Here is a 13,073-nt window from a genome sequence, read left to right on the forward strand (position 1 = left end):
GAGAAAAAACAAAAAGTAGTTAATAACATTTCCAGTAATATACAGTTTAAATACAAAATTATCTCCAAGCAAGTATATAAATGTGAATGCCTTCATGTTAAACGTGTTATGCTAATATAATATTAAATATCTGTTCCCAAATTTTTGGGTTATTAATGTTTTTATTATTCGGACTTAAGAGTAGTTTATGAGCTAATATATGCCTTGTTGCCAAACCTCTAAAGCTTTCCCAAGATGTTTTAGATGGGTCTAACCAATTAGTGGCTATATAAAGCTTCATTAACAGAAAAATATTAATATATATAGTACTTTGTGATCTAGGGAGTTCTTTCGGAGGAATATGTAAAATCGTAAATTTCCATGACAACGTTGTACTTTGGTAACCCATCTTCTGACGTTGAATCTTCAGGGAATTCCAAAGCTTATATATGCATTTACAGCTCCAGAACATATGAAGAAGATCAGCCGGTTGATTTTTACAGTATGGACAAGTTGGAGAGTTTTTAGAATTAAATTTATGCAGGGTAAGGCGTGTATAATATGCATTATTCCATATCATCAACTGGGTATACATCAATATTTGAAGAGAAGTAGATTTGATAGTCAGGTCAATTGCTTTTAACATATTACTTTTGTCTGTCACTAAAATTTTCTCTTCCCAATAGTTGGATAACAAAATTTTATCATGAAATTTAAAGCAAAGGAGAGTTCATTTTTGACATACAGGGTTCCCTGATCTCTGACTACATGATCAATTTTCAGAGACTGTTGCCAATGTGACAGTTACATGGAAGTCATGCTTGCTGAAGGATATTATTATACATTTCTTGGCATTTAATTTCAGCACATAGCCTTTGCACAAGCCATTTGTTTGGGAAACATCCCTTTTGAGTATCTCTGTGTCCTCTAGGGAATTTATAATGGCACCAAGTTAACAGCCACGTAAAAAAATTGCTCGGCCATAAACTCAACAATTGCTTTGACCTCTGAGAAGTAAATGCTAAAGAGGAGTGGCCCAAGGACTGAACCCTTGGGTAAACTGGTAGTGACAAGTCTTTTGGAGGAGGTAGTACCACCTACCCAAATTTCCTGTGTTCTGTTTCTGAGACATTTTTCTATTCAATGACTTACATAAGGACTTAACATTTTGCTGGGAGAGTTTATCCACGATACCCAAGTGTGAGATTGTGTTGAAAACCCTGGCAAGGTCTTGATATGTGGTGTGCACTGGTTTGCCATCATCTATTGCCTCTGTAACCTTCTTGAAGAAATCAACCAGATTAAGAAGGCAGGATCTACACTTTATAAAACTAAACTGGCTTGGATTAACAGGTTGCCTATATCATTATTTTATTAGTCCCATAATGATCCCTTCCATAACCTTACAGATAAGGCTAGTCAGGCTTATGGATTTATAATTACCTAGATCCGTTGACATTCCACCTTTGTTCTATGGGATGACTGTTGCTGTCCTCCAGTCAATGAGCACAAAGCTTTTTTGGAGGTTTATATTAAATAGCCTCTGTAGGGGGTTTAAAAAGTCCTGTTTCAGGCTGACCACTAGACAAACAACACAGTAGGTTATATAGCCCCGTGGAAATAGTGTTCTTGGTCTTGGCTATTGCCTTAAGGACTTGTTCTAGGGAAATGTGAGGGGTTGTAGATGCAAGAATGTGATCTGGAAATAAAAGAGTGGAGGAAGGTGGTGAAGTTAGAGCTAAATGTGTCCATTAGTAGATTGGCTATGTCCTCTGGATCCAAGTATATGACATTATTTATGGTCAGTTCTGTGCAGTGCTGGACATTGCTTCTGAGGTCTCTAACTTAGTTAAATAAGGCTTTGAGGTTATCATTCACCTAGGTGGCTGTTTTACCTTGTGTCCTTGGTTGATTTGACCAGGGTCTGGAGTTCACTGTTAAGTTTAGTAAGAGCATTTTCAGCATCTTGAGAGTTGTGTATTTTTGCATGCAGTGAGTTATTTTCTTTTATTATCCAGTGTGTTTATATTTGAGTCCCACTACAGGGATTTATTCTTAAATGTTGCATTATATTTACTTCAGTTGGGAACAGATTTATTTTATTTTTATTTTAATTTATTTATTTGTTTAACATTTGCTTACTATAATAGTCCAACTGGAGTCATGAGCAAACCCCTTTTCAATGGAGGCCTGAGGAGAAATGCTCCACAATTACATTAGATTACGACTTACAGCGATTATAACTATACAGTAGAACAAAATGTGTAAAACTTATCATGAAAGTTCATAAGACTAAAAGTAATTTCAGCAATATGGGAACTGAAGCAAATAATTCATAAAAACATCAAATCACATATTAGAATACAGGGAAAAGAGCAACTGGACAGTGTGCATTAATTTAAAAGAGTGTGAATTTTGATTAGAATAGAAGAAATATTAAATTCATTGTTTGGGTTAAAAAGAAAATAAATGAGAAAAGACTGAAACAGGAGGAGAGAGGTTTTGAGGAAAAATGTTGGTGCTAGTCAGGGACATGGTAGGGACATATTCAGGTTTGGGAGAGAGAGTTCTTTAAGTAGAATTTTAAAGCTAGGTATGTTCACAATATGCTTTAAATGGAGATATGCATCTATTTAGCTATTTACATGCACAAACAATTTGGAGGCAAAGGCTTCTGCATATGCTATGGGGTTGGGGAAGGATTTTGAATTTGGTCAGGTCATTATGCAGTTTTAGTAGAATAGCTTTGGCATAATCTCTTGACTACCGAGGTATTGGGAGATGCTTCCTGTTTCAGTCATATATTAAATGATACAGATTTGTGGTCCAATTTGACCAGGGAGAAAGTAACATTTTATGCAGAGCAAAGCTGTTCCAAGTTGATAAAGAATAAATTCAGGATTTTATTGTCCCTGGTTGGAATGTGGACTAACGAATCTGGAGTGCTTACATTGATAAAGTCCAGGAATTTCTGGTCAGATCTGTTTGAGGATGTATAAGTCTCCCTAATGATGGAGAGGCAGGTGAAGTACCCCAGGAGAATGGCATTCGGCTTAATGCCCAGGGTTTCTATATTAGCTAGGTAGAAGGCATGGGCTGATGGGGATATAGGGGTGCTTTAGCTAGCTATGAAATGATAAAGGGTTTTGTTAATAGTAAGTTGGTATCAGTGGAGTTCAGGGTCATTATCTTGTTTGAGTCTGGAAGCAAAATTATTTTTAAGAAAATAGAGACATTGACACCTTATTGCTTTCATCAAAAGCAGTCAAGAAATAGGATAAACAGCTGTGGGACAAGACATTAGGTTATATGGTGGTAAGTACACTGGAAGTTGAAAGGAAGGACAGTATATATAATAAGTAGTTATGTGCCCGTAAAACCAAGGAGTTAGCACCTGTTAGGTTATCCATGATTCTCAAAACTACCACCATGGAAGGATTCGATTTTTTTTCTTATTTGCTTTTCTAAAATTATTAAGAAAGGTAGTACATCTAATATCCTGTGGGATTCTTTTCAGTATGCAAGCACTATTTCGTTTAATGATTCTTCTACACTAGCAAGTGGAGAAGGTGGTCTTGTAAGAAGGTTTTTGTCTGAGTTTCTGAGTTAATAAGATTAGTTTCTTTGAAGTAAGAGGACTCAGGTGTATGAAATGCAACACCTTACTGTCTTCCCTTTGAAGGAGTTTTGTGATTTGATAGAAATGTAAAATAATTGTCGGGAGAGCAGATTCTAGCTTGGGAAGAAGAACATTAATAGCAATGGTTTCCCTAGCTTCTTTTGACAAGAGGTTAGAGATTGTGTATGCAGCTCTGAGCTGAGCAAATACCTGTTATACTTAGTTTAAATGTGAAGAGTAAATGAAAGAAATTGTTTTGTGTCAAAAGGTAATGGTTGGAGCTAGAGGTCCAGGATATGGAATGGTTGAGTTTTAGTTAATCATTTATTAGTACCAAATAGTATAACTGAGGATTTCTTATTATTTAGTACAAGTTTGTTGCTACACATCCACTTCCACAGCAACATGAAGTCATCCTGTAATAGTTCTGTAATTTCCATCGGTCATATGGATGTCCTGCATCTAAAATGACATTTAGCTTGTGTAGCTTTACTTAATAGTTAAATTAATTGCTGTTCATCAATGCTAGGAGCCTGAACAGGAAACTCTACTCCCTGTAAGTCCTTCTCACCTTGGAAGACAGTGACATGTGTGTAGTGATTGAGACATAAACTGCTGAAAAAGGCGATGAGGAACACAATAAGAGCCGGCAAAGAAAATAATAAAAACATTTATTCGTAAGCGCTTTCGGTGTGGACCAGTTCCTCACCTTCCTCAGACTCAAACACAATTGATATCAATTAACATTCATTATATAGAAAAGAAAAACAATTATTCAATTAAAACCTTGATTAAGAAATCATAATCATTTCTTAAAGAACCAATCTTACTTTAAATACCTTTTTCATACTACATGAAATAGAATATACGCATTTGCGTCTAATAGTGAACAATCTTAAACAACTTAAATCTCATCTTGTAAAGATGTAAAAAATTAGAATAAAAATACACAATCAATAAATATAAATAAATATAAAAGGTTGCACGTTAGATAAACAACATATATACTTTCCCATGCCAAGGGCTCCGTGCGGTACATGTTGTATGCACACCCAGACTTATATATGCCTTTCCCATAACAGTGTGGTAAAGAACAAACTCTATTGCAGCTGAAAAAACATTGCAACAAGTTTACTTAATATAATTGGCATTCATTAAAAGAGTGGCTGATCTATTGATACTCTTCCCTTCAACCTTTCCACAACTCCTCCTCATCCTGACTGCTTTTCTATGGAAGACTGTTGCACTTTCACGCTGTCTGCCTCTTTTAAAAGATAAGTGACTTGCCATTTATAGTTGAAGAAATGTTGTCTAGTCTGGCCAGCTTCAGTGCCCCTTGTATTGAAATCATGTCATCGGGCTGAAGTAAGGAAGAGGACATAAATGGTTTCCTGTATAGTCCATGACATGTCAGCAGTATGAAAGGTGATAGCAGCGCACCATGCAAGAGAGTATTTCTATATTCCTACAAATACAGAAGGAAGTGCAGCTACAGAACAGTCAAAATTAATACTGTATGCTTTCTTCATTATGGCTTTCACAGTTTGAACTACCTTCTCAACCTGCCCACTGAGCTGTTGATAGCTTAGACAACAAGGGCACACGTTGAAACTCTCATGGCTCCAAATATCTGTTGAATTCCATATTTGCATATTGTGGGCTATTGTCTAAGACAACTGTATCTGATATTTCATCTCTCAAAAACACAACTTTAAGTGCACTGATAGCAGCAGCAGTGGTCATGTCTTCTGATTTCATGACCATCTGAAATAGTATGTTGCATATATTAGGCTCACACAGTCTCTAAACAAACAAATCTGTTACAGCTTAATTCTGCTATGTTCCCTGTACTGCGTAAGAAATCATTTCTTCTCTTGGATTATTTTTATGATGCACACTACTTACAAAACAGCCGCAAATGTCTTGTACAGTTTGTGCTTATATAGCTGGCCAGTATAACACATAAATCATGCTCTTCCTAATGGCCAACATTTCTTTCCTTAGCTGAATTGACACAACTGTTTTACTTTTTGAAAATTGGATGTTCTTCATGTTTCACTGTTGCAGTCATCACACTTGTGTTATCCTGCCAGGGGTAGCCCTCAGTCGGCCCGAATACCAGAGGCTTAGTATTTCTGCATCGGTTGCTGTTGCTTCAGGACTGACACCAGGTCATCAGGGGTATAAAAAACAGGCAGCTGATGCCATTACATCAGTCTTTCTTGCCAAGGAGCCCGAAGCAGAAGCAGTTCGCATGAGTGTCGGTTGGCCACTACCTGAGTTTTCGTTTCCAAAACTGAATCATCCTGAAGTCTTCTAAAGCTAAGTACCTCGTTGGGGATCTTTTTTTTCTTGCCAATGTCAGAAAAAGTTAACAATTGTCTCGCCTGTGGAAAGAAATACCACACCGAGATTTCCATTCTTACTGTGTCACCTGTTTAGGCCCAGACCATGACGTACCTTGCTGTCGGTTTTCTGCTTTGTTCAACGCCCGAACTATTCATTGTCGGGCCATAATTGTAGCTAAATACATTCATTCTCGATCTCCGTATTCCGAAATGGTGTTGGTAAGCCATCAGACTACCGATGTTCCGAAAAACATAAGGATAAAGACAGAGACAGACCGCACAGGTCCAAAACTGCCAACGACGCTTCCATTAAGCTAGTCACCAGTTCACTGGTACTCAGTGAGGTGCTTTTGCAGCCCCTGATGCCTGCTTCAATGGATTCGCAGGCCGCTACCGAGACCCGTTCGGAGTCCGGTATGCCGCGAGACTTTTCTTCGACTACGGAACCTGCGGATATCTCTACTTTGGATGGGTCCGGAGCTGCTGTGCAGGCACCAGCTTCTGAGGAAGTTCTTCGCACTACCAATATTTGACACAAACCGACGACTTCTTTCGCGTCTTCAGTTCTTTCTAAAACGACTGAGTTTCTAAGGCCAAGAGTACGAGCTACACCTAAAAAATGACAACCCAAACTCAAGCGCCTGCTTCCTTGCCACAATCTCAGATGCTTAAAATGGCAGAAGAGCTTATCATGCTGATTAGGGGAAGCCAGCCTTCTCCTGCTAAAAGAAAAAAGACTTGTCCCCAGCAGCTTTATCTGACCAAGAGTCTGACGACTCTGAGGTTTCTGAATATGAAGACATGCTTTTATCTGCCTATGAGGATTCAGATGCAGAGGAATCCATTCCTTCTTCCTCCCCTCCAGAGGATTTTTCTTTTGGTGAAACCCTACATACTTTGAGAGAGCATTTCCACTGGGAATGCCAGGATTATCCTTAGTCCAAAAAGAGACTCAGGGAATTTTTAGATTTACCACAGCACATACCCTTAGCTATCCCTCCTGTTCTGGATGTTGTGGATGATGTTTTTATGGAATCTAGTCTAACTCCTGATACTTTACCCCCCTGTTCCAAGGAAACCAGACAGGTACTACAGAGTCCCTGACTCACAAATTTATCTTCAGGAATCCTACTGATGACCCCAAGGTCATCTCGCAAGGACCTAAAGGAATAAAAGCAACTGCAGCTAAGAATCCCACCCCTTCGAACAGGGATTCCCAAGCTTTAGACAGATGGGGTAAAAAAGTATACACCTCTGCAACTCTCACCATTAGAGCTTTGAATTATCAGTTCCACATGCTGAAATTCCAGCAACATACTATGGAACTTATTAAGCAAAAATTATATACCTTTCCTGACTGTGCAGAAAATAAAGAATTACAGGAGCTTATGCATTCTGCAAACCAAGTCAGCAAGCATACCCTGCAATGTGGGTTTGACACCCTAAAAGCATCTTGCAGGGCAGCAGTCACAGGTTCCGTACTTAGAAGACATGCCTGGCTTAAGGAGCAGACCTTATCCAAGCAAGAATACAAGTAATGGGAGTACCAGCAGCTACCAGGATCACAAATACAACTGGGTAGACAGTAACAAGTCCACTTCTTTATTCATGTGAATAAAGAAGTGGACTTGTTACTTTTTACCCAGTTGTATTTGTGATCCTGGTAGCTGCTGGTACTCCCATTACTTGTATTCTTGCTTGGATTAAGGAGCAGACCTTGCCAGACCATGTCAAATCAAAATTATTGGACGCTCCTCTGAACAAGGACAATCTGTTTGGCACCAAAGCAGAAGAGGTTTTAAAAAAGATAAAAGAAAAGGTTAAGTCTAGGCAGATAGTCAAAGATTTTTTGCAAGTGCAGCCTCCAAGATTCAGTAGGCATTGCCCCTCGAAACATTGGTCCTTTCCAGCCCCTTCAAGGCCATGTCAAACTAGACCCAGGGGAAACAGACTCCCCCAGATTACAGTCTCAGGGTATGTACAGATCTAAGCAATGGAGCACCTCCACCTCTAAAACAGGGAGTGCTAAGCCACCCCCTTATGGAAAGAATTCACAATGACTTCTCAACTCCACTCCTCACCTCCACCCAATTGCTCATGCCCCTAGGAGGAAAACTTGCCCACTATGCAAAAAACTGGACCTCCATCACCAATGATCGATGGGTCCTCAACACAGTATCCCAGGGGTACAAATTTTATTTCCACATGCTGCTAACCCAACCCCAAAAGGGTTCCCAGACCTTCCTCCAAACCAGTGAGCAGAGGCACAAAACCAAGTTCAGTCCCTGCTCCCCATAAAGGCAATTCAGCCTGTTCCTGCAGAACAGATAGGCCAAGGTTTTTATTCCAGACTTTTCCTGGTACCCAAAAAAGAGGGCACCTGGTGCCCAATCTCAGATCTATCCATTCTAAACACCTTCCTGGTGGTACCAAAATTCAAAATGCACACCCTACAGCAGCTTCTCCCTATGCTGTCCAAAGATGCCTGGTTAGCCACCCTAGACCTAAAGGAAGCCTATCTGCTCATCCCTGTCAGGGACTCCTGCCGGAAATAACTACATTTCAGGGCAGGATCTATGCATTATCAGTTCTCTGCACTTCCCTTTGGCTTATCTACTGCTCCCAGAGTTTTCACAAAATGCCTGGCTCCAGCAATTGCCTATTGCAGACAGAGAAAAATTCAAATAAACCCTTACTTGGATGATTGCCTGATTCAGGCAGACAGTCAGGAAAAGCTGTTGCAGCACCTGACATTTGTAAAGGACCTTCTAACCTCCCTGGGGTACACTATCAACGAAAATCCAAACTAGTCCCCAGTCAAAAATTATATTCCTGGGAGCAAGCTTGGACACAGCATCCCAGATGGCATTCCTTACTCTAGAAAAACAAGCCTATCTGACAGGCTACTTCACTCAAATGGCCACCAGAACCCAGCTATCTGCAAGGAAAATCCTGCAGGCTCTAGGGTTCATGGCCTCCTGCATTCTACTAATTCCATATGCCAGACTGCATATGAGGAAACTTCAATGGTACTTAAAAACTCTTTGGTGCCAACATTCGCAGGACCTGGAAACTATCTTACTTATAATACCTTGTCTCAGGACAGAGTCTCTTTGATGGGCAGCAGCATGCAACCACAACAAGGGACTTCCCTTTTCACAACCCCATGCCACCCAGACCCTAACCACAGATGCATCAGACTATGCCTGGGGTGCACATCTGGACGGCAGATGCATTCAGGGCCACTGCAGCCCAACCCAAATTCATCTGCACATCAACCAAAAAGAGAGGCTAGCTGTTCAGCATGCTCTTACAGCTTTCAGATCTCTACTCTCACCGGGGCCCCATCTAATAAAAAACCGGCAACACCACAGTGATGTGGTACATCAACAAGCAGGGTGGAACTCACTCTTACCCACTCTGCAGGCTAGCCATGACCCTGTGGAACACGGCCTCAGTTATGCATATTCACCTGCAAGCTCAATTCCTGCCAGGCAAACAAAACTCTCTGGCAGACAGCTTAAGCAGAAATCTCCTAGACCCACACGAGTGGCAATTAGACCACAACCACAACACCTTCAGCCTTCTGACCCAGAAATGGGGTACCCCAAAGGTGGATCTGTTTGCCTCCCCCTGCCATCACAAGCTCAACAAATTCTGCACCAGGGTACCTCACAGCAAGCTCTGGAAAGTGGATGCCCTATCCTTCCAGTGGGCATACCTCTCAAAACATGCTGGCTATGCCCTTGCAACTCCCACTCTAATATCACCCACCCCATCCAACCACTACCTTTCTTTCCACTCCACTAACTACCTTGATTATAGCAAGCTCAGATGCTCATAAGCCTAGTACTTATTATACAGCAGGAACTTCTTATTGTAACATTTGTTAATGTCTGTTATGTACTTCACAGATAAAGATTCTAGTTGTCTATTGATGTACTATGTTCTTCATCTGTAAATATGTTGTAAGTAATTGCTATGTAAATTGTTAATCGCTATGTAATCCAATGTAACTACTGTCTGTTTATTTTAACTGTGGAGCGTTTCTCCCTGGGCCTCCACTGAAAATGAACCTACATCCAGTCGGACACTCCCGGTCAACAAATATAAATAAATAAATCTATGCATTTTTCCCTCTGCCTCTTCTTACAAGAGTACTACTCAAGATAAGGCAGGAAAGACCAAGGGCAATCCTGATTGCCCCAGACTGGCCACACCAACACTGGTATCCACTACTGCGCAATCTGTCACTGGTGCCACCAGGGCACCTACCCCAGATTCCAACCCTCCTCACTCATCAGGAGGAACAGATCTTGCATCTGCAATTGCAAACCCTGAACCTTGCAGCCTGGCTTATTCGTTGAATTCTCCTCCAGTGGCCAGCCTAAGCAAGCAGGTACTGGGTGTCATTTATGAAGCCAGGAGACCCAGTACAAGGAAATCCTATGCTGATAAGTGGAAAAGGTATTGTTCCTGGATTCACTTTAAAGGAGCGGATACAGCACAGCCTTCCTTACCTCTCATCCTAGATTACCTAGCAGGCCTACTCCACAGAGGCCTGCCTTTCTATTCCATTAAGATCCATGCCTCTTCCATCTCTCCTCATTACAGCACTGAGCCACCTCTCTTCTCTCACCCTCTCATCAAACAGTTCCTGAGAGGGGCTAACAATTTAAGGCCACCAAGAAGAGCCCCCACCCCTGCTTGGGACCTTAATTTTGTGTTGGAAAAGCTCATGCTACCCCCCTTTGAGCCTGCAGCATCAGCAGAGTTAAAATTCCTCTCTTGGAAAACAGCCTTGCTTCTGGCAATCATTTCAGCTAGAAGAGTATCTGAGCTACAAGCACTTATGGCTATGGAACCCTTCATTATTTTTCATGCTGACAGGGTCTCCCTCAGGACTAACCCTACTTTTATGCCTAAAGTGGTGTCCAGGGTGGCTCTCAACCAATCTATCCATTTGCCCACCTTTTTCGCTAATCCTCAAAATAAGGGGGAAGGATCCTGCACTCTTTAGACATGCACAGACACCTCAGATTCTATCTTGATAGGACTAAGCTCTTCAGGAAATCTGACCAGTTACTAGTCAGCTTTGCACCAGGGGCAGAGGGCAAGGCCATATCAAAACAAACCATCTCCAAATGGATAGCACACTGTATTCATTTCTGTTACAAACACCATGAGAAACCACCCCCTCAGGGAGTCAGAACGTATTACACCAGGGCAACTTCAACCTCTGCAGCCTTTCTCAGAGGAATCCCTACCAGGGACATTCTGGAAGCTGCTACTTGGAGTTCTGTTCATATCTTCACCAAGCATTACCAACTGCCTATGTTTTCCAAATCCAGGGTGGGCTTTGCAACAGCAGTCCTGCAGGGTATACTAGCCAGCCCCACATCTTCTTGACTGCCTCCATCCATTCTTCAACTTTGGGAATCAACCCAAATGTGATGACTGCAACAGTGAAACACGAAAACATAGTACAGTTGTGTACACTTACCATAAATGTAGATGTTTGAGTATATTCACTGTTGCAGTCCTAGTTTCCCTCCATCCAGTCCCCTTGTCTCTCTCTCTCTCTTTCTCTATTTCTCTTACTCCTTACAGGGCTATTGGTGTTTACTTTTTACTGGTGTTTTTTCCACCATAACTTAGCTCCCTATCTGGGGGCTTCTGACATTTGAGGCTGCCTGTTTTTATACCCCTGATGACCTGACGTCAGTCCTGAAGTGACAGCAACCAACGCAGAAATTCTAAGCCTCTGGTATTCGGGCCGACTGAGGGCTATCCCTGACAGGATAACCCAAGTGTGATGACTGCAACAGTGAATACACTCGAACATTTACATTTATGGACACAACTGTACTATGTTGTGTGTGTGTGTGTGTGTGTGTGTGTGTGTGTGTGTGTGTGTGTGTGTGTGTGTGTGTGTGTGTGTATTTAAATATACACACACACACACACAGACACACACACACACACACACACACACACACACACAGACACACACACATACACACACACACACACCAAATGAAAAAAAAAATGGTTTCATTTCTTCCTAAACACAAATTTTTGGTTTGTGCAGCGCTTTAGTTGATACATCATGAAGCATTCTCATCAGTGGTACAGTTCCATTTCTTCCCCAAGTAAATCCTTTTGTTGGTCGAGTGGATATGAATGATTCAGAAAAATATGATATATGCATTTCCTTGCCTAGCTTGTACTACTCAGTTCTTACTGCTGCAATCTCAACAATATTCTTGCAGCCTCAATAGATCCTTATAGCAGGACTCCATAAATATAGTTTGCAGTGCTTAATTACCTGCTTCCATCAACTCTGGTTTCTCACAAATATATTCATGGAAATGTTCATATTAATTTAAATGGCAAATGTTTATTTTTTTCTGTTTGAGTGCATGTGTGTGTCTTCTAGCATTATGTTCAGGATTCTGTCATCTAGTTTACCTTCTTGCAGGTATAGTTAATGGTGTATAGTTGAAATATGTCTTAACATTTTAATTTATTTGCTGATATTGCTTCAATTTAAGTATTGGACTGCTGTTTTCTTGCTCTGTACTCCAGTCACATTCAATAGCATGTTCCAATATTTTTTTAATGGCAAATTCACATCCAGCAGTTTCAGAATTAACTTAGAAATATATTGCACCTTTCCTGCTAAATAAATTATAGATTTTTTTCACAAGTCAAGACATCTGCTCCGTGATTTTTAATCTCAGTGTCAAGTTTCATGCCTTCTACTAAGATATACCACATACAGTTTAGTTCTGTAAGTTTCATTTTGTCTTTATTTCTGTTCAGCTTGAGGTTATTTTGTCTATGCCTTTTCAGTAACTTAATCAGTTGAACATCACAGTGGTATTTGGTTTTAACCATGCCAGTAAATCATCAGTTAATACTGCTAACATCAATACACCATTCAATTCTTTAGGCAACAGCTCTGAATCGTTTCAGTTGCTGATGACATACCAGCATGAAATCATAGAACTATATGTCTTTTTATAGGTGAAGTAAAAGTATAATCCTTTGAACTTTCCTTATTTTGCTTTATTTTCCAATAACATTGATTTGCATCAAGCACAGGAGAAAACTTTGCTTCTTGA

Source organism: Protopterus annectens, chromosome 4.part0 (genome assembly GCF_019279795.1).
Source record: "Protopterus annectens isolate FY-2018-M chromosome 4.part0, PAN1.0, whole genome shotgun sequence".
Taxonomy (NCBI): domain Eukaryota; kingdom Metazoa; phylum Chordata; order Ceratodontiformes; family Protopteridae; genus Protopterus; species Protopterus annectens.